The sequence below is a fragment of the Panthera uncia genome, chromosome F1 (genome assembly GCF_023721935.1).
Source record: "Panthera uncia isolate 11264 chromosome F1, Puncia_PCG_1.0, whole genome shotgun sequence".
Classification (NCBI taxonomy): domain Eukaryota; kingdom Metazoa; phylum Chordata; class Mammalia; order Carnivora; family Felidae; genus Panthera; species Panthera uncia.
Genome location: NC_064813.1, coordinates 22,443,540 through 22,463,510, shown reverse-complemented (window position 1 = coordinate 22,463,510; position 19,971 = coordinate 22,443,540). Strand labels below are relative to the sequence as shown.

Sequence of the window (19,971 nt, the reverse complement as noted above, 5' to 3'; positions counted from 1 at the left end):
TGACTTTTCACTTATTAAAATTTAACTGCCATGGGGCACCTGGGTGGCTCAGTTGGTTGAGCGCCCAACTTCAGCTCAGGTCATGATCTCTCGGTTCGTGGGTTTGAGCTCCACATCGGGCTCGCTGCTGTCAGTGCAGAGCCTGCTTTGGATCCTCTGTCTCGCTCTCTCTGCCCCTCCTCACTCATGCTCTCTCTGAAAAATAAAAATATAAGTAAATATTTTAAAAAAAAAAACAGAAACTGCCAGCCTGGGATATGATGATAATGATGATGACAATTAAAAGGTGCTTTTTAACACCTAAGCATTTTACATCCATTCTTTTGAGTAGTCAGTATCACATCCCTTGTAGTAAGTACTATTAAGAAACCAAGACTTAGATCAAATGTTTTGTCCACGGTCAGCCAGTTAGTGTCAGAGCTGAGTTTCTAACCCAGGTCTTGCAGAGTCAGCCCTGCATTTTTGAGTATGATAGAGTATGACCTCATAAATATATATAATTTTTGCATAAGAAGAGGAAAATCTTATTATTTATGCCTTAATGTTTGTGTAGATGACCCTACTGTGAGAAATATTTAAAAAATTGTTTTTGCCCAGGTGTCTGAGTGGTTTAGTTGGTTAAGCTTCTGACTTCAACACAGGTCATGATCTCATGGTTTGTGGGTTCCAGCCCTGCATCAGGGTCTGTGCTGACAGCTCAGAGCCTGGAGCCTGCTTCCAATTCTTTCTCTCTCTCTGCTCCTCCCCCACTCATTCTCTTTCTCTCTCTCTCAAAAATAAATAAACATTAAAAATTTTTTTAATTGTTTTTGTGTATAGTATAATGGATGCCATTCTTTTTGTCTGAAGAATGGTGACATGGACATTTCTTTTTTAGGGATACTGGCTTCTTTTTAGCATAATCTTCTGGCAGGTTGTTGAGTTTTTCAAATGTGGTTTTTAAAAAGTAAGCTTGAATTTTGTCACAAAGATGTTATTTCCAAGGGAGTATTAAAACCTTTGTGACATTTTTCCATTTAAGTAATTAAGATGGTTTTAATAAGGTTTGAACCTTCCCTAATATGCATGGAAAACAGTGAAGAAATAGAAAAAAATTAGTTAATTTAGCACCTATGGTATGACTAACAGTCTTTTCTCAATTAACTTATGACGAAAGGCTTTACATTTCTTGTTCCCCAGGTTTTCTGTATCGAGAGGAGCAATATCAGGGGATTATTTTAAGCTCATTGAAGGTTTTAGAAGTCTGCATTTTATCAGTACTGCATGGGCTAAGGGCTGTTTTTCTCATTACAGGAGTGAAGGCTGACTGAACCTAGAAAGGCAAGAAACCTTCCTTTGGAGACTTTCTCCTAAGAGAGGAGGTAAGAGGTTGTATCACAAAGGTAATGCAATAATAAATACCCTGATGGAGAAAATGATGAAAGAGAAAGAAAGAGGGTCTATGTTCCTTATGTCTTTTGTGTCAAATACTGGGAACTCCGGGTATCAAAACCGACAATAGTATTTTCTAACCAAGCCTCCTGCAGAGGCAACTATTTTAAGCTCTGCTGCTAATTTCTATTCTTGATTTATCAATTCTGGGCGATATGTACTGACTCCATGCTGTAAAGAATGGGAAGAATTCTCATAGAAATTTCTACCTAAATTATTGTCTTTGACTCCTGATAGTTGTTACCTCTAACAATATATTCAGTTTAGTGGTTGCCTTCATTGAGTGAACAATGTAGACGGCCTCTATTTTCTGACTGATTTTTAGATGCACCTATTGACTCCAGCTATGAAAGTTGAGGAAATTAGCATAGGTACCCACCATTTTACTCTTTTCCTTAGTTGTGTTTTTATTTTTATATTGCCATGGCTTATAACATTCATATTTGAAACATGCTTCCTTGTCTTCTAGCAGCTCTATCAGCTCCTGATTGCCCTCAGGATAAAGTCCAAATTTTCTACTAGAAATAAAATCCGTAACTACCTGGCCCATCTTATCTCCCTGGCCTAATCTGCAGCTTGGGAGTTCTCACTGTCTTTATTACACCGCGGCTTTTTGTCTTGCTGGGACTTTGCACACTTGTTAACTCTTAACTCTGGAAATCTGGCTCCTTTTCTTCCTGGTAAATTCTTGCTCATGCTTCAAGACCCAGCTCCCATATACCCTTCTATGGAAGCCTTCTGGACTCCCAGTTTCTTGGGTGGTCAACTCCATGGACTCCCGTAGTCCTCTTCCTACCTCCATTATAGGACTTGGATGTTAAACTATGATTTCAGCTTTATGCATCTGCGTCCTCTCCTTACAGGTTAACATTAGATTGGGCATTCCATTTCTGTGTCCTTAGCATTCAGTGTAGCGTCTTTACGCTGAATCAATGAATGAAAGAATGAATAAATGGATGAGAAAAAGCCTTCAAAAGAAGTTCTAATCCCAAACAATGCATTCAGGGTTTTCTTTCCTAAATCGATTTTAGTCAGCAAAATTTACAGTGGTTCTTTCCTGGTCTGTTTTATATTTTTCTTTACTTTGAATACTTTATTTACATTCTTATCGGGGGAATAATTGAAGGAGAAAATAATTTCTGCTGATTGCTGGTAAATACTCACCTTTGCTGCATTGAGCTCAAAAGCGAGGAAGGAGAAGAGAAGCTTATACACCAATACTATTTTAGAAATTCAAATTACCGAACAAAGAGAAAGTAAAATTACTTTGAAAGATATTTACTTATTTTCCAAGCCACTAGTATTTGATTTATCTATTTTTTTTTTGTATTTCTTTAAATTTTAATTCCAGTATAGTTAATATATAGTTATATTAGTTTCAGGTGTTAAAATATAGTGATTCAACAATTCTATACATTACTCAGTGCTCAGCGTGATTATGTGTACTCTTAAATCCCCATCACTTATTTCACCCATCCCGCCACCTACCTCCCCTCTGGTAACCATCAGTTTGTTCTCTGTAGTTAAGGGTCTGTTTTTTGGTTTTTCTCTTTTTTTTTAAATTTGTTAATTTGTTTTGCTTTTTAAATTCCATATACAAGTGAAATCATATGGTATTTTTCTTTCTCTGACTGACTTATTTCACTTACCATTATATTCTCTAGGTCCATCTATGTTGTTGCAAATGGTAAGATTTCATTCTTTTTTATGGCTGAGTAATATCTCATTATACATATTATATATATATCTCATTATATATAATATGTATGTAATGAGATAAATCTTCTTTATCCATTCATCTATGGATAGACACTTGGGCTACTTCCATAATTTGGCTATTGTGAATAACGCTGCAGTAAACACAGGGGTGCATATATCCTTTTGAATTAGTGTTTTGTATGCTTTGGGTAAATACCCTGTAATGGAATTATTGGATCATATTGTATTTATATTTTTAATTTTTTGAAGGACCTTCCATACTGTTTTCCACAGTGGCTGCACCAGTTTACATTCCCACCAACGGTACACAAGTGTTTCTTCTTCTCCACATCCTCACCAACACTTGTTGTTCCTTGTATTTTTTATTTTAACCATTCTGACGGATATGAGGTGATACTTCATTGTAGTTTTGATTTGCATTTCCCTGAGTGATGTTGAGCATCTTTTCATGTGTCTGTTGGCCATATGGATGTATTCTTTGGAGAAATGTCTATTCATATCTTCTACCCATTTTTAAATAGGATTATTTGGTTTTTTTTTATGTTGAATTGTATAAGTTATATCTTTATTTTGTTTTTTTGTGTTGTTTAAATTTTTTAATGTTTATTTCTGAGAGACAGAGAGACAGAGCATCGGGGGAGGGGCAGAGAGACAGGGAGACACAGAATCCAAAGCAGGCTCCAGTCTCCGAGCTGCCAGCACAGAGCCCAACACGGGGCTCAAACTCACTGACTGTGAGATCACGACCTGGGCTGAGGTCAGACGCTTAACCAACTGAGCCACCCAGGCGCCCCAAGTTGTTTCTTTATTTTGGATACTAACCCATTACTGAATACGTCCTTAGCAAATATCTTCTCCCATTCAGTAGATTGTCTTTTTGTTTTGTTGGTTGTTTCCTTTGCTGTGCAGAAGCTTTTTTATCTTGATGTAGTCCCAATAGTTTATTTTTGCTTTTGTTTTCCTTGCCTCAAGAGACAGATCTAGAAAAATGTTGCTGTGGCCGATGTCAGAGAATTTACTGCCTGTGCCCTTTTCTAGGATTTTTATGGTTTCAGGTCTCACATTTAGGTTCTTAATGCATTCTGGGTTTCTTTTTGTGTATGGTGTAAGAAAGTGGTCCAGTTTCATTCTTTTGCAGTCAGCTTTCCAGTTTTCTGAACATCATTTGTTGAACAGACTATCTTTTTCTCATTACATATTTATTCCTCCTTTGTTGAAGATTGACCATATAATCATGGGTTCATTTCTAGGCTCTGTTCCGTTCTATTGATCTATGTTTCTATCACTGTGCAAGTACCATACTGTTTTGATTACTACAGCTTTGTAGTATATCTTGAAATCTGGGATAGTGATACCTCAAGTTTTGTTCTTCTTTTTCAAGATTGCTTTGGGCATTTGGGGTCTTCTGTGGGTCCATACAAATTTTAGGATTATTTGTTCTAGTTCTGTGAAAAATGCTGTTGGTATTTTGATAGGGATTATATTAAATCTGTAGATTTGCTCTGGATAGTATGGACATTATAGTGATATTTGTTCTTCCAATCCATGAGCATGGAATGTCTTTCTATTTCTTTGTGTCTTTTTCAATTTCTTTAATCAATGTTTTATAGTTTTCAGAGTACAGATCTTTAACCTCCTTGGTTAAGTTTAGTCCTACGTATTTTATTATTTTTATTGAAACCATAAATGGGATTATTCTCTTAATTCTCTTTCTGCTACTCCTTTATTAGCTTATAGAAATGCAATGGGCTTCTGTATATTGATTTTGTATCCTGGGACGTTACTGAATTCATTTATCAGTTCTAGTAGTTTTTTGGTGGAGTCTTTAGGGTTTTCTATATATAGTGTCATGTCACCTGAAAATAGTGAGTTTTACTTCTTCCTTACCAATTTGGATGCCTATTATTTCTTTTTGTTTACTGATTGCTGTGGTAGGACTTCCAGTATTATGTTGAATGAAAGTGGTGAAAGTGGACTTCCTTGTTTTTGATCTTAGGGGAAAAGCTCTCAGTTTTTCACCATTGAATATAATGTTAGCTGTGGGTTTTCATATATGGCCTTTATAATGTTGAGATATATTCCCTCTAAACCTACTTCATTGAGGGTTTTTATCATGAATGGATGTTGTACTTTGTCAAATGCTATTTGTGCATCTTGAACAGATATCTATTATCAAGTATTCTAAATGAAAATAATTTGTTTTTTATTTTCACTTTTTTTAGTCTACTGAGTCAATTTTTTTAAGAGTTACGAAATATACATTTGAGAAGGAAACCATTTCCCAGAAATAGTATTTATTTAAAGCAATTCCTTAGAAAGTTCTGTAACTGCATGATCTACTTTGAGTAAACACTGCATGAGGCCCCAGGTTCTGTTGAATTGGCATAATTTCAGTTCTCTGTTGACTAAAATCAGCCCACATGTTGATCCTCATACACTTGTTAGATTTGTTATGCTCTTAAATCCTACTGATGTAAAATTGATTCATAGGTTAAAAGCTGCTAATGAATTGAACACCCAGATATAATTCTGTGTGGCCTGAGATGGGTAGGTAGGGCGCCTGGGTGGCTCAGTCGGTTGAGCATCCAACTCTTGATTTAGGCTCAGGTCATGATCTCATGGTTCATGGGATCAAGTCCCATGTCAGGCTCTGCACTGACCATGCAGAGCCCGCTTGGGATTCTCTCTCTCCCTCTCTCTTTCTGCCTCTGCTCCTCTCTCAAAAATAAATAAATAAACTAGGGGCATCTGGGTGGCTCAGTCAGTTAAGCATCCAACTGTCAATTTCAGCTCAGGCCATGATCTCACAGTTCCTGAGATTGAGCCCCACATCAGACTCTACGCTGACAGCATAGAGCCTGGTTGGGATTCTCTCTCTCTCTCAAAAATAAATAAACTTTAAAAAAAGGGGTATTACATGAATCGCCTTATAGAAAGAAGAGTGAAGTGGTAAAGATCTAGAGTCTCTCTGATTAGAATCCTGGCTCTCTAGGGGCACTTGGGTGGCTCAGTCAGTTAAGCGTCTGACTCTTGACTTCAGCTCAGGTCATGATCTTGTGGTTTGTGAGTTTGAGCCCCACATCAGGCTCTGTGCTGGCAGTGCAAATTCTGCTTGGGATTCTGTCTTCCTCTGTGTCTGTCCCTTCCTTGCTTGCTTTCTATATCTTTCTCAAAGCTAGAAAGAAAGAAGGAAAGAAAGAAAGAAAGAAAAGAAAAGAAAAGAATCCTGGATCTCTATTGCTTTCTACGTACATGACCTAGAGAAAGTTACACAACTTCTTTTGAGCTATCTGCCAAAAGGGGAATACCAATATGACAATACATAGAATGAGTGCCCAGCACCTCATAAACACCCAGCAACTACTAGCAATTATTATTTTCATTGTAAAGAATACATATAGGAAAAAGCAAATGGTCATTTCCCTCTGGTAATCACTATAAATTGGTTAGAATATATCCTGTTAGAGCATTAAATATGTAATTTTAAACAAGAACACAGCATTGCAACAGGAGTGTTAATGCTATGTTTGCAATGACTTGGTTCAACAATACCTAAATGTATAGTTTACAAACAATTTTTCTATGGAAATTTACTTCAAAACCTGGTTTCTGTATTACTTTATGGTTTTTCAGTAGTAAGAGAGATACTGGAAGAAAATACAAGATGATAGAGTTACTGAAGAATTCATGATCAAATGTATTCAGAATTCACACACAGTCATTATGAATTCAATATTCATGACAAGCATTCTGGGTGAACAGCCAAACTATGGGGCTGAGTTTCTCTTTAACTTTATATATATGGATATTGTATTTTAGAAATTGCCCTTCTATGTATTCTATTTCTGGTCATCAAGAGGAAAGCTGTTGCTTAGCAACCAGTGGTTCCTGCTTGGCTGATGTGTAAAATGCAAAGCCATGCAAATAAGAGGCAAATAATTCTGTCCATTAGGAGCACTGTTACTGTTTTTTTTTTTTTCGATAATTTTTTTTAATTTTTATTTTAGAGAGAGAGTGAGTTGGGAAGAGAGGCAGAGGGAGAGAGAGAGAGAGAGATAATCCCCCAACCAGGCTTCATGCTCAGCGCAGAGCCCATCATGGGGCTTGATCCCAGAAGATCAGGATCACCATCTGAGCCGAAATCAAGAGTTGGATGCTCAACCAACTGAGCCACCCAGGTGCCCTGCTGACTTACTGGTTCTAACAATTAAGTTATCTCCCAACTTAGTTTATGATTCCTTGTGTGGAACATATAAATTTTGAGACAGAAGCTGTATCATTATATTTACTAATCATCAAAAAAAATTTTTTTAATGTTTATTTATTCTTGAGACAGAGACAGAGTGTGAACAGGGGAGGGGCAGAGAGAGAGAGGGAGACACAGAATCCGAAACAGGCTCCAGGTTCCAAGCTGTCAGCACAGAGCCCAACGCGGGGCTCGAACTCATGAATCATGAGATCATGACCTGAGCTGAAGTCGGACACCCAACTGACTGAGCCACCCAGGCGCCCCTGCTAATCATTTTTAAAGAATACAGATTGATTCACAAGATTAACTTAGTGTATAAAAAAAGGAATAATTCAAGGATAAAAATTTACCTATATTTTGAAGTATATGTTTAACAATTCAGGCAGAAAATATTTACAGCTTAAAACAAAAAGGAAGAAAACCAAAAAATATATATACTGAATTCTGGAGATGTAGCCAACAACAAAAAATATGTTTATACCCTATAAAACTTCCAGTATAATTTTGAATGTATTTTCTTCATTCATTTAGGCTTTTAGCAAAGATTATTCACCAAGAAAAGAGAGGTTATATCATATGTGATAAGAGATTACATGGTGGTGAGAGTCCCTTGTCTGCTGCTAACAAATACTCTCTCTTAAGCCAAAGAATATTTATTGAAACAAAAGAATTTTGTGCTGCTGATGGTGTACTCAGGATTGATAGGATATTGGGGAATAAAGCTTGAAAGTGGGCTGGTACTTTAGGCACTTTGGAGTACTTCTTGTGGTCATTGCTGTTTCCTTCTGTCTTTCTTATGTTTCAAAAGCCCAGGGGAGAGCACCTGATGGCTAATTCCTCATATGCCTGCTCCTTGGCTGGGGTGATCTGGTCTTTTCAGCTTCCATGGAGGTATGCAACTTCTCCTCAGTCCTCAGTAGGACTGAACACTACTCAGGAGACTTCTCTTCCCCAAAAGGAAATCTGGGTGCTATTAGGAAGAAAGAAATGAAAGCTGGAGATGTATTCATGGGCATAGACATATATGTATATATAGTGGAAAATGTTATGTAAGAGTTACTTATAGTAAGTCTCCAGGGACTACAAATCAATTCATCTATGACCTAATTGCTTCTGTCTTCTGATGTTCCTTACCTCTAAAGTGATATAAAAATAATCAACTCCACATATTTATTGGGTACTATAAAATTATCATTTAGTTAGTGGTATCTAGATCATTTTAGAGGGGTAATACATAAGTACAGTTAGAATTTATAAAACAGTAATGTTTGCATATTTTCATATGCAATTTAAGTCAAGTTAATTTTTATGATTTGAAGCCTCATTTATCTTTATACTGTCGCTGAACATCAAGCACACTGAAGAAATCTATAGAATCACAGATATTAAACAAGAATTAAATTAAGAGTAAAATTAAACCATGCTTATTGAGTCTAACTTTTTATACAATGTAGAAGCAAAACAAAAAAGGCAATAAGCCAAATAATTACTTTATGTAACTGGGTTTTTGATTCAAAGGAAAAGCTCATTAGATGGTGAGTTTACAAATATTTCTCTGGCAAATATTTTGGCTTTTGCTTACTGATTATTAACAATATTCCTTGTCCCTTAACTTAAAAAAGTCATCATTACAATTTGAATCTGTCAGTTGGACTCTTTTGGTAGTAGCCAATGAAAATAGTCAAGGTCCCTAAATCTACTGTCTGTGTCAGGACACGAGGTCAGCAGCTAAATCAAAGGTCAAAATAATGGTCTCAAACAAGATAGAAATTTGTTTCTTTCTCCCAAAATAGTCAAGCTTAAGTAGACGAGGGCTGAGTTGGCAGTTTCACGGTGCAAGGGACTAGTTACTCCGTCATCATCAACATAATACTTCTATCTTGTGGTCTGATATGGCTGCCCTCGTACCTTGCCACATATCTGCATTCCAACCAGTGGGAAGCAAAGAAGGGCAGAGGGAGGGCACATATATCATTAGCCAGAGCTTAATCACATGGCCATACTTAGCTGCAAGAGAGGTGAGTAAAAGAGGTCTTAGTTGGGTAGGTAAGTTCTATTGTTATAAAAGGGTAGAGTGAAAGCTTTCTGCCATACATCTCATCATAAACTTATTACTATCTCATTATGCTAAAACCGAAGATGTCTACTTAAAAAAAAAAAAAAAAACAATAGCAACCCAAATGTCTATTTAACAAACTCTAAGCAAAATTAAGTAATATTATGAAATGGTGAGTAAAATTCTTTAAGAGTATATTACCTACACATAAATTAAACTCTTGTCTTTCAATCTATTAGGGTAATATATAGTGTACAAAAGAATTAATTAGCCTAACTTCTAATATCCTTAGAGAGTGAGTGATTAAGGGCATCTTAGGTATAGTTCTGCCACTTTCAGACTCCTTATATCATTGGCATGTTGCTGGAATACTATGTACGTGTTTTAAATGATCCTCAGAAAAAGACATGGTCTTATATAAAAACCCTTAAAATACATATTCCCTTTGATCCAGAAATTCTACTTTTAGAAGCTTATCTTAAGGACAACATTGAGGATGCAGAAAAAGATTCATCTATAAGGATATTTATTGCAAAGCTTTTTGTTGTAGAAAAAAAATCAGAATAACCTAAATGCCCCCCCAAAGGAAAGCGTGTATGTAGATTGTTATGTCCATATAATAGAATAGCATGCCACCTTTAAAAATGATAGATGAGAAATATATTTATTGACATAGAAATGTGCTCCAACAAATTGTTAAATGAAATATATGGATTAGAAAATAGTATGTACAGTGTTATCCAAATTAAAGCTATAAATTTTTATAAAGTATTATAAATGAAAGCTATAAATATTCTTGAAGAAGGCTCACCAAAACACAAAAAGTGGTTATTTCTGGGTGGTGGTGGTGTCGGTCACTGTTGTTTTATTCTTTTTGCTTCTTTGTATTTTTGAAATTAGGAAAAGAGAATACATATCATGTGTATAATTACAGTTGTGTGGTTTTTTTTTTGTTTTTTTGTTTTGTTTTTTTGTTTGTTTTGTTTTTTAACATAGAAATTAAAAGCTGTGTTCTCTTAACTCTCAGCCAGACTCAGAATGGTGCAGGAAGACAAACATTCTCCCAGCCTGATCTCCAAGGAGGCTCTTGTTCTGGAAACAGTGTTTCCCCAAAGACTCTTGGGCAGTTTTTTCGCCCCAGGAGAAGTCACATCTCCCACAGACAGAGGCAGATTTTAGATGACCTTGAAGTCCAAGAGCTTGAGTTTTATTCTATAAGTAATGAAACACACTGTAAATTTTAAAGCAATGATACAGGATAAGGATATATTTCCTCCCTCAATCTATCTCAAGATTTTCTACATAATAGGTCCTTAGAAAACCGCTGTGGAATGAATAAAGGAATGATGAGAAAGGGTAAGATAATGAAGAGAAGAGAGACTATTGTGATACCTAGAACATATGATCCGTGGAAATAAATTGGCAGGATATGACCAAAGACTGTATGGAAGAGAGGTGGTGTCTAAGACAGCTCTGGTTTTTGTGTTTAGGGACCAGGATGAATGACCAAGAGAAACTGGAAGTCAGAAGGATTAGCTTTGGAGTTAGAAGTGAGGGTTTGGAAATCCAGTAAGAGGACAGAGATATTTATGGAGAATTAAGAATTATGCTACAGGCAGGCTGGTTGAAATTTGGGGGTGGATTCTTAGAGAGAAGGGTTAGGGAGATTAAGCTGATTTGCATTTAGCCAGGAAAGAACATAAGGAGGGACTGATGAGGCAAGCAGCAAACAAGGAGATTGGCCAGTGAGAAGGACCCTTGTGCTCCTTCCTCCATGCCTGAGATGGCTGTGCTCACATACCTCTACTGCATCTGGTACACATCCTATCACTCAATTCTTCCATAGAGATGTAAAATACTAATGGGGAAATTTTCAAACATAGCCAAAAAATTGAGAATAAAATAATAAACACAATGTACCAATCACCCAGTATATCAGAGTTCAATAAGTAAAGGAGAACCAATAGGATGTGTGTGTGTGTGTGTGTGTGTGTGTGTGTGTGTGTGTTTCTAAATACAGGTTTCCCCAGCAATTCCCCTATGAAGCCATTCACAAACCAAAATGGTGTATAAAGCAAAAAAGCAGTTGCCATGAATTTATGTGGAAAAATTTTTGAGTGTTCCCAGACCTAAAAAAATAACCCCTCTTAGGCTTTTCTGATACCTTAGCCACATCTTGCCAAAGGATGCACAAAATAAAATCAAGAGAAATCACAGATGCTCACAGACACAGTTCAAACCTATGGCAGCTTGATGCTGAGTGTGGTTCCCCAGGGAAGGAGCTTAGCGGTGCCACTCTTGCTGCTTGTGGTGCACACTGCCTCTGTAATGGCTCCCTGAAAAACAAACCCTGAACATTATTTTTGCTTTTTGCCTTTTTTTTTTTTTTTTTGTAAAAGCAAAAATCCTCTTAGAATTTCTTTTGGTTAGAAAAAATAGGTACTAATGTAGGTCTTTTGTCAAAGCAAAGTGGCATTACACACACTTTCAAAAGTGGGGGATACCTGCGTACATATATATGTGTGTATGTTTGTACATATGCAATCGTGCAATAGTGGGACCTGGTTAAATGGTGTTTGTAAGGCTGGAATTTGAAGTGCCCAGGGCAGGCAGTGAGGAAGGGAAGATGGGTGTAAAGTGGAGGAAAGCAAGAACAAGATGGAGCTGGGAAGGTGGAGGATGGACTGAAACTCATCTTGCCTCTGACCTTGGTAGTGTGGGTGTCCTACTGAACTCGGGTCTCTTCATCACAGAGCTAGATACATGCACCTTGCTCTGGAGTTGGAGAAACTGGAGGGAGTAGGTGGAACAGATGCAGGCCTATCCACTGTCTCACGCTTATCTGGTGAACGAGCAGATAAATGACAATATGTATGGCTATAAAAATAACTGCAGCTTTACTTCCCTTCCCCGTATTCCACACAAGAATGGTTCCTGTGGGTCACCCTAACCAGAAACACAGAGGGAAGAGAATTCTGGGAAATGAAGTTCAGTCTAGCCAAGTTGACACATTGCAAAGCCACCACACCTCATTTCAACAATTATCATCTCATGGTGAGCCTTATTTCATCACTTCCCCCGCCCCCTTCCTGTCCCCCATCCATTTTGGGGGAAGAAAATCCTAGGCACCCTATCATTTTATCTTCAAACCATGTTGTACTTTAAAAGTTGAGGTTTTCTGTCTCTTTCTATAATGAGCTTCTTGAGAAAAGGATCCTTGTCTTACTTAACTCACCTATATACTCACCTGTATAGGTATCTTATAAATGCTTGTTGACTGAATGATAAATGCTATTCACGTGAAGGAACAGAAGTTTAGCAAGAACAAGTTTGATGTTATAAGGCTGTCTTCACCCTGAGGAACAGGATACAAGAATTGCTACCTCCATAAAGTCAGTCCTTTCTCTCTTATGCCTCCAGCTTGAAATACCCACTCCTTTGTGCCCCATGGTGCACATTGTCTGTACTCTTACCCCAGTATTCATATACTTTGTTTTTAATTTGTTTAAATGTCTCCCTCTTCTATTAGATCTAAGTTTCTTGAAAGAGAGAACCAGGCTATGTGACCTCTCTGGCTTTTATCTTTTAAAATTATCCAACGTAAAACTAAGAATATTGGCCTCCCTCACCAAGATTCCTGTGAAAATTTCTCCTGAAGGGAAAGAGTTGGACTTTTCTGTTTTTATTTTTCTACTGCCTTGGGTTCACAACAATTACTTATATATAGTTTTCCATTATACCTAGTGTCTTCAAGGTCAGTGTGTGGTGCAATATACACAGGGAGTTAGAAACTCTGATCAGGACAGTGGAGGTATTGCTTTTCTCGCACGAATTACTAAAGGATTATGAGTTCTTCTGCCTTTCAGAGTAGTCGGGACTCTTGGCTGCAAGTGACAGACTCTAACTTGGACCAGAGTAGACAAAATGGCAACCATATACACTCATATAATATAACTAACTGCCAGAGAGGCAGGAACCACAGAGCCTGCCTGGGGATTTGATGGCACAAGGACTCACATCTCCCTTTACACACCATTATATCTCTTTGTATGCTAATCTCATTCTCTCAAGCCCACTTTCCTCACAAGGCTGACATATCCCCCAGCTTCTCTCCCTGAAAGGAGAAGCCTCATTTCTCTAGACCTTAGTTAAAAAATCCTGAGAAAGGGGATCATGTCTGTGGGAAAGGTAGGGAGTAGTCTGCGTTATGTGATGGGGTACTGTGATTAGCAATCAGTATCAGAACCACACAGTTGGGATGAGGTAGGAGCAGTTCCCCCAAAGAAGTGTGGTGTGGGGTCACCAAAGCAAAACACAACTTCTGCACCTGTGTACCTTTTAACTGCAAAGAGATTAGAGCAGATAGGAAGGGCGAAACAGCAAACAAAATTCTGTTGCTAATTGTACAAACACTTATCACTGTACTAGGTGCCACAAAAGAAATAAAAACGAACAAGAAATAATCTTTGCCCTTAAGAAGTTTATAAGACATGGAGGGATTAAAACGTGCTTAGGTAATCATGGATTCAAAAGAGAATAGTGTTATCACCAAAAGCAAAGGAAGTGCTATAGAAAGTTCTGTGCAGAGGGAGAGACCAGGTTGATCTGAACAGAAAAGGCTAGGTAGTTGGTTTGGACCTCATGGAGGATCAGAGGTCTGATAAACATAGATGGAACTTTGGATGGGTGATGAGCAGATACTTTCTCTGGCTGAAACCACATGTGGAAGTCTCCCACTTGGGAGAGGTGTGCAGAAGGTGCTTGGGGACCTGCAAGTAATCTAGTGGGAGGCATGACTTAAAGTCATATTATGGAGCCCCTTGACTGCTGAACTAAGGAGTGTGTGTTGTTAAATCCTATGCTTTCTCTCACTGAAACCAATGGGAGCACCAAATGAGTCCATGGAAGAAAAAATTTGATCTCTGGATATGTCTCACTGCAGAACCCTAATAGAAGAAAGCATGGCAGTATCTAAGAGAAACAGGTGTCAGCTGTGCTGTTATTGCCAACATGTGTGATGTTAGAATATGTACAGAAGGCCTATGAAAAGTTGATGACATACAGCTTGAGGTGGGGAAATTAAAGAAGAAGATAATTTTTCAAGCATTAGATAGCAAGTGGGACCTGGTTAAGCTAGTGGTTCTCAGAGTGTGAGCTTGGGACCACCAACAGCAGTAGCAGCATGACCTGGGAATTTGCTAATAATTCAAAATCTTAGGCCCCATACCCCACTTACTGAACAGAAACTCTGGAAGTGGGTTTCAGCAATATGTGTTTTAACAAGCCTCCTAGATGATTTGATAAATGCTGAAGTTTGAGAACTGTGTGCTAGGCTGAACATGGCACCCCAAAAAGATCCACGTTCTAATCCCTAGCATCTGTAAATATTACCTTATCTGGAAAAAAGGGTCTTTGCAGATGTGATTAAAGATCTTGAGACAAGAGATTATCCTGGATTATCTGAGTGGGACATCAATGCCATCACAAGTATCCTCATAAGACAGAGACAGTTATATTAGGCAGAAGAGGAGGCTGCTATGTGCCCAGGAGGCAGACACTGGAGTGAAGGAGCCAGGAGTGAAGGAATGCCTACAGCCACACAGATGCTGGCAGACCAAAAATGGACTCTCCCTCAGAGCCTGTGGATGGGGGGCCAGGATGGCTTTGATGACACTTTGATTTCAGCTTGACAAAATGGTTCTCAAATTTCTGGTGTCTAGAACAGTAAGACAACAAATTTTTGTTGTTTTAGGCTGCCAAGTTTGTGGTAATTTGTTACAGCAGCCACAGGGACTAATACACACTCAAGAAGACTGTAGGATAAAGTACTTAAAAATTCACTAAATTCTTATAATAAGAAAATATGCTTGCTATTATTTTAAAATTCTAAAACTATTCTTTTGTGTTTAGTAAAATTTGCCACACCTAAAACATTTTCCTAACAGTTTGTTATTGAGTGTTAATGTGTAATAATTTTCATAATGTTAGCATCCAAGATGGCCTTTACATTCCTTGATTTTCTTGTGATAGCTAACCCTGCAGGAAATGAAACAAATCCTGTTGGGTGGAAGAAAAAAAAACAACCAGGAGATATTTTGCTTATAGGTAAGATTTGCATGAGGTTACAGAGCTGTAATAAATCTTCCTTTACGGATAAAAAAATGCTCTTGGAAAGTACGTATTCCTGTTTATTTACGGGAAACGCTTCAGAATAAATATGAGAAGATTTTCTATCTGTAATCTATGCTACTTGATAAAAATTTAGAGCTCTTTGTTATAATACCTGGGACATCGTAATACTTGTAATAACTTATTTCTCTTGCGCACAATGCTTCTCAGATCACTTTCATATATATATTTATTTTCATATATATATATTTTTCGTATACATATATATTTTTGTGTGTATATATATATTTTTTTTTTTTTTTTCATATATATAGTAATCCCGCCTTATCCGCAGTTTTGCTTCCACAGTTGCCATCAGCCATTGCCGGCAACAGCGGTCAGGAATCCGATGATCCTCCTCCTGACGAATCATTGGAAGGTGAATAGTAGCCTAACTTTACATCACAACACCTGCGTCTGCGTGGTTCACTGTTCGCTTCGCTTCATCTCATCCTGGAGGCATTTTATCCTCTCCGTCATCACAAGAAAGGTGAGTACAGTACAAGAAGATATTTTGAGAGAGGGCACTTTTACATAACTTTTGTTACATGTTGTTATAACTGCTCTATTTTATTGTCATTGTTGTTAATCTCGTACTGTGCCTAATTTAGGAATTAAACTTTATTATAGGTGTCCATGTAGAGGAAAACATAGTATATATAGGGTTAGGTATTATTCACCGTTTCAGGCATCCACTGGGGGTTTTAGAATATATCCCCTATAGATAAGGGGGGGGGGCACTGTATTTACATTTAATCCTTAACAACTACTAGGGGAGCTTGGCCCCACAGGTGTTTTTTTCCTATTTTACAAATAAGAAAAAAAATGATGCTCACAAAAGTTAAATGACTGACTCAGGGTCACCAAAAGGGTAACTATTGGATTTGAGATTAGCAACTGCTAAAATGTGCTGTTCAGTGCTATTTCCATGGATCTGGGTTTCCTCAAAAAGGTGTGTTAATATTTGTGGTTAATTATGCGGTGGTTAATTACACTGTGGTTCAAAGGTCTTGTGGTCTGTTTAATTCCATCGACCACTTGCTAAGCATCTTTTGCATGTCTATGATGGTGCTAGTTAATATGGGTCTTTGTAGAAAGGGCTGGACAAAAGTCCTTGCCCTCAGAGAATGCAAGTCACTAATAGGGAGGAATACCTATGCAAGTGAAATGAGTAGTCAGAGAAAGAATAGACTCAGAGGCCACGATCTGGGAGACTTTATGCAGAAAAACTTTGAAGAATGGATCCGATTCAGAGAGGTGAAATGTGGAAAAGCATTCCAGGAGGCAATAGGTGTGTGCATGTGTGTGCGTGTGTGTGTGTGTGTGTGTGTGTGTGGCCAGGGTGAGAGCGAGTGAGCAAAAGTGTAGATGCTGCAACAGCATGTGGACCTGGGGGAAGCCATAACCTGAGCTGTCAGAAGCACAGGGTCTGTGTGCTGAATAATAGGAGCTGGCTTGCCCACTGGGCTTCAGAGTGACATAGCAGTCAAGAATCTTTAATCTTTCCAGTGAGCATTACACCCTAGAAAAGTAAGGGAAAGGCCATACTCCTATCAAAAAATTAAAACACAACTTAAAACCCTCTCTTTCTTTCTGTTAAGTTCTCCTATTCTAGTTCTATAGACATAGCTCCTGGGAACTTATAGCCCAGCTCTTGTATTTTCTGAGTATCACAGGTGTGTGTGTGTGTGTGTGTGTGTGTGTGTGCGCGCACACGCATGTGTGCTCATCCAAGTGTGTAGGTGTGTATAAATGTATTTGAATACCTGCTCATAAAGTTCTTCTTAGGACAAGATGAAGACAAAGTCTGCAAATAGGGAAATCAAAGTATCACTTACATAATAAAGGGACAGAATTTAGGGGAAGGCGCTAGCAGGAGAAAGAAGGGGAGGGAGGAAGTAGAGAAGAGAAAGCGAGAGCAGAGGCCAGAGGCTGAGGAGAAAGGACCCCAGGTAAGAAACTTCTGGGGGTGAGGGTGGTTGAAGGGCTTTTAAGAACAGAGCTATTTAATTTTTACTTAATTTTTTTGACATTTATTCATTTTTGAGAGACAGAGACAGAGCATGAGTGGGGAAGGGTCAGAGAGAGAGGAAGGCACAGAATCTGAAGCAGGCTCCAGGCTCCGAACTGTCAGCACAGAGTCTGACCCGGGGCTCCAATTCACGGGCCATGAGCTCAAGACCTGAGCTAAAGTCGGAAGCTTAACTGACTGAGCCACTCAGTTGCCTCTATTTTCACTTTTAAATTATTTTTGGTGCTTCCATGTAAGTCTTCTCCATTGCCTTGAATCTTCCATAAAAGTTAGTTATATCGAGAGCCTTGAGTCAGTGATATTTGGGAAGGCACATAAAGTGAGGGGTGTGTGTGAATGAAGCAGGGTCATGTCTAGCATGAGGCAACAGCAATGGTAGCTCTTCTGTGGTGGTGAGGTGGATGGCAGACCAAATTAAGTCAGAGCCATCTAGGTACCTTGTCCTCCTTCCCCCCAACCCCAGGAGAAATTGGGCAGGATATTGGGTCTTCCATTCCATGTAGCTTGGGGCTCCAGCCAATTTCATTTGAACCATACAGGACATGGTAACCCTTGCATATATGTGGGTTATACCAGCTCGTGGTCAGTGACAGCGACACTTTCATCTCTGTTTCATTGGGCTCTTCTGTCACCAAGGAAAGACCTTTCTGTTTGCTGAAAATTACCAGGCAAGTTAGCCAGCTCCTGGAGGAGGAGGTAGAGTTAAATGGGCTAAGGGTAGAGTCTCCAGAGAGTGACTCAGGTTTGGCTTCTCTTGGCTCCAGAGCCTATTTTCTGTTTACCAGAGGATTAATCATGGTTTCCAAATTGGTCTGCCAGGACGCCAGCAAGACTGGTTAAAGAAAGCAGAGGTGCTGAGTTTGGGATTTTTCCATGCTGTGGTCAGTGATTTTCATCAGGAAAATGAAGGGATGGGATTCCTCCTTTATAGCCTCACAATGAATTATTGAGGGTCCCGTAACTCATCTGATTCTGGTCATCTGTCTCAGAATAAACTCACCAGGTTTATAGCAATTGAGGTGAGATGCCTGACGTCTTTCATTTTAGGTCAGCATAAGAGTGAATTCGTAGTGTTTGATTAACCAGATTTGGTAGATATTTGATTTAAATTCAACCTGGCAACTATTTAATAAAGAACCACCATGTGCTATGCTATAGAAGCCTAAAGCTGGTATTTACAGGGAAATCAGGGAGGGTTTGGAAATATATAGAAAATAAATAAACAAATGAATGAAGGAATGAATGAATAAAAACATTCATATATACATATATACATAAATCTTTACTCCTCATAACAGGGTTTCAGCCATTTGCTATATTCATTACAACCCTTTTAGGATATGCTTTTTCATTATATTCATATATAAGCAATGCATCAACATCATCTGGTGTTTGACAATGATATCACGGGAGAAGTCTTTTTAGAAGTCTTTACAAGCAGTAATGGTCTTGCTCTCATTTGTTGCGTTGTTTACCATAGGAGGTCGTTTGATTGTTTTGGACTGTTACTACTTCCACAGATACTCAGACAGATCCTATTTTCCCACTGAGGCCACAGAAGCTCTTGAAAACATCACAGATCATTTTCAAATGGAGAACTTGTTTTTCCACTAGCTGAAATTACTTTAAGTAATTTGTGATAATTATACTTCGGGATTTACTATGGAGGTGTTTATTTATCCTTATATTGACAATAATAACCTCTAGCTGGGGAAAGTTGTATTAATCTTACAAAAAGACTTATATTGTGAAGTTGATTGGTAAAAAGAAATATGTGACAGGTCTGTTATGGTATTTTTTGCTTTATAAGTTTTTCTTTCAAATTAGAAAAAAAAAATTAGGATAAAGAAATAGCTTACCATATTATAATATTGCTATTTGGGTCCTGATTAATTTGCATCCCTTCAGCTGTTTGCTTTATATAAATTTGCTTTTACGACACATAGGGACCAACATTATTGTGATACATGCTGTGATTAGAATGTAGACAGGTTGGTAGACAGACAGACAATAGTGAAGTACTCTTGCTAACTTAGTCTCCAAACCCCACTGATGTCTGAAATCCCACTTACTCCATAGTGTTAGGCATAGTCTCTTTCAACAGTATTTTGTGCATATTTCCAGACAGTGATGTTACCTTAAAGAGCACTAATCAGCAGGAAGTGTGGCATATTTGAGGAGTATGTTTCCACCTTTCCTCTGTGCCATGAATCTGGCACTTATTGGGCAAGAATGGTGATAACCAAAGTCCATTCAGTATTCCCCACTGACAAGATGGAGAAAGAGCAGCAATGGTAAATATTGGGATAATCATTC

The 19,971-nt window shown here is 38.1% G+C and overlaps 1 long non-coding RNA gene across 1 annotated transcript in view; it reads left to right on the top strand.

Moving 5' to 3' along the window:
• The window catches only part of LOC125925224 (uncharacterized), a 76,481-nt gene that overhangs the window by 22,329 nt on the left and 34,181 nt on the right, over positions 1 to 19,971 (top strand). Inside the window, exons 3-4 of the long non-coding RNA XR_007458737.1 lie at positions 1,294 to 1,361; positions 15,933 to 16,113. This is a non-coding gene — a long non-coding RNA (uncharacterized LOC125925224). The remainder of the gene's footprint in view (positions 1 to 1,293; positions 1,362 to 15,932; positions 16,114 to 19,971) is intronic.